We start from the raw sequence: 2,526 nt of genomic DNA, 5'->3' as shown, positions 1-2,526 counted from the left end.
GGGAAATGGATTGGATGGGTTTGACTTGAAAACACAAACAATTTGGTCTGGTTTGGATTCTAGCACTAATAGTTTGGATTGGTTTGGTTTGGCTGGCGGGTTTCTACATGTATGGGTTGGACTGGTTTGGATTGGATTACAAACTATTCCCAGGTTTACGCGCACGCCGTGCGGCGTCTTGTCCCAACCCCTTCTTTGAGGGGTGATGAAAGAAGGGGTGATGTTACCACACAATCAATGAACATGGATTGAACGACTTTAACACGCACAGATTAAACAACGGTCTAACAAACATGCATAACAGCATCACACAGACAACCACAACACGGATTAAACAACGGCCTAACGAACATGCATAATAGTATCACACGGACAAACAACAACACGTCACCAAACATGATAGCAGGACACAAACAACCACACATAGTTCAGGACCGACACACCGACGAGCAAACATTGATCTCTGATCACTAAAGGGTTGGGTCGTGCTTATCGCACTTGACCACCATCGCAAAGTCGGAAAGGTCAAACACGATCACCTTGAAAGTCATGGAAGTCACCACCTTAAAAGGTGGGCATGCAGCTGATCTTGAGGTGGTGAGTGATGGTGAAATCAACAACCCTTGATCAATGGAAAGCCTCCTGTGACATCCCAACCCTTCACCCTCCAGTTGTAGCCTTGTAGGCCGGTGTTTGTCCCGAGGACGATCTCTGGAGGGATGGCCGTCATGTGCTTACGGAAACCACCGGAGATATATCAGAAATAATGCCAACACAGGTGTTAAAATCACCTCGCAAAGTGGGTTGGACATACATTCGTCGGGAACCGACGCCTCTTCGAGGCGCTGCCCTCTGCTACCTCCTTGTCCTTGGAGCGGTGCAATGACTATGACATGAGTGCACAGTGTTCAGTCCACACATGCTATGACATTGAAGGTGAGCATGTGACCGAACTGCCCGTTTCCGAAAAAAACATTTCTATAACGAAATTTTGATTTATGTAAACATAGATCCACATGTATACTATGTATGTGCAAAATTTCATAACATTTTATTTTCACACATGGCGTACAAAAAAAGACAAATATGTATTTCCAAATAGGCCGCTTTTTCTGTTGTTGGGCTAGATTTTTTTTTACAATTTACAAAATACGTTTTTTTCAAAACAAAAATTCATGTATCCGTAGTGAACACATACAAGTTTCAACATAATTTTTTTGAGACTTCTAAATATGGTTTCTGATCTTTTTTCAAAAAAAAAAATGGCACCAAGGTGCCTGAGCACCATAACTTTGCAGTCTTGTTGCCACCTGCTATATTGCTCATGAATAGGACCGACACAATGCTAGCTATAGCAATCACATCAGTTCGTCGGCGGGCGCAAGTGGAACAGTAGTGGGGATCGATAAGGGTCCAAGTGAGGCGTCAGGTCTCGGTGTCGCAGAAAAATGCTAGTTGTTTTTTCTCTTTACCGGGGCGGGTCTTTGGGTCCGATGGTGTTCGGGTAGGAGCGAAAAATGCTAAACATAAAAGGGAAAAAATTCTTACGAACTGGATTACTCCTCTCCTCCACCAGCATGTCCCAAAAAAACATATTGTCCGGTCTTTTACATTAATTTGGGCTTTGGAATGAACTGCCAAGAGCTTGAATTCAATATTGTACCAAAGTTAAGAGGTCTTAAGTTCAATACCTAGCTCCACCACTCGAACTTTTGAACTGATTGTCCGAATTTATAAAGCTACACAAATTTAGTTGATATCATGATGTCCACCCGACTAGGCCTCACGCTCAACTAACTCAACCCAACCCAAGACACGGTGAAAGAGCAAGGGGTGCCAAACTAGTTTTTCTTCGAAGGAGTGTTTCCGCAGACGAGAACTTTCAGTATCTGTCGTCTTGGTGGTTTTTTGGCTCTAGAGGGATCATGACTCCACTTGTCAATTATGTGGCATTGATTCTAGATTACTACGACGTATGTGTGCAATCTGACATTGTTGTTATAAAGGAGCCGGAGATGAGTCAAAAGAGGGTTTCCTGGCTCCATTTTCATCCATGTAATGCTCCTTTTCCGTAGTGGATTCCGTCGTGTTTATGTTTGACTCATCGACCAAACGAGCAGGCTTCTCTCGGTATTTATGTTTTGCCAACGGTGTTGGAGGAGTGACAAAATAAAAGTTGTGACTGGAAGTTTCTTCTTCTCTAACATTTTCCATTGGTGCCTTCAGTCTTGATTTTTGGACACGTAGGGAATATCTCTGGCCTATTTTTGGGGTTGAGACTAGTTCGATAAGCTGTAGATGTGCTATTATTCCATCTCGTGCTTAGTGAGGTTTCCACACTAACGCATACTGAATCAGCCGTTGTGTAAGTCCTAGAGTGGAGTCGACAATCTCATGTTGATGGATGATCGACCACATCTTTTCCCATGAAAAGACCTTCTAAATGCGAATTAAGACGTCACATCTTATTTTGTGAAATTGAATGGTTGGAACTCAACGGTAAGCATATTTTTCTTTCATTTTCTC

Source organism: Triticum aestivum, chromosome 7D, assembly GCF_018294505.1.
Source record: "Triticum aestivum cultivar Chinese Spring chromosome 7D, IWGSC CS RefSeq v2.1, whole genome shotgun sequence".
In the NCBI taxonomy this organism is placed as follows: domain Eukaryota; kingdom Viridiplantae; phylum Streptophyta; class Magnoliopsida; order Poales; family Poaceae; genus Triticum; species Triticum aestivum.
The sequence above is the reverse complement of the archived record's forward strand: the minus strand, read 5'-3'. Positions refer to the sequence as shown.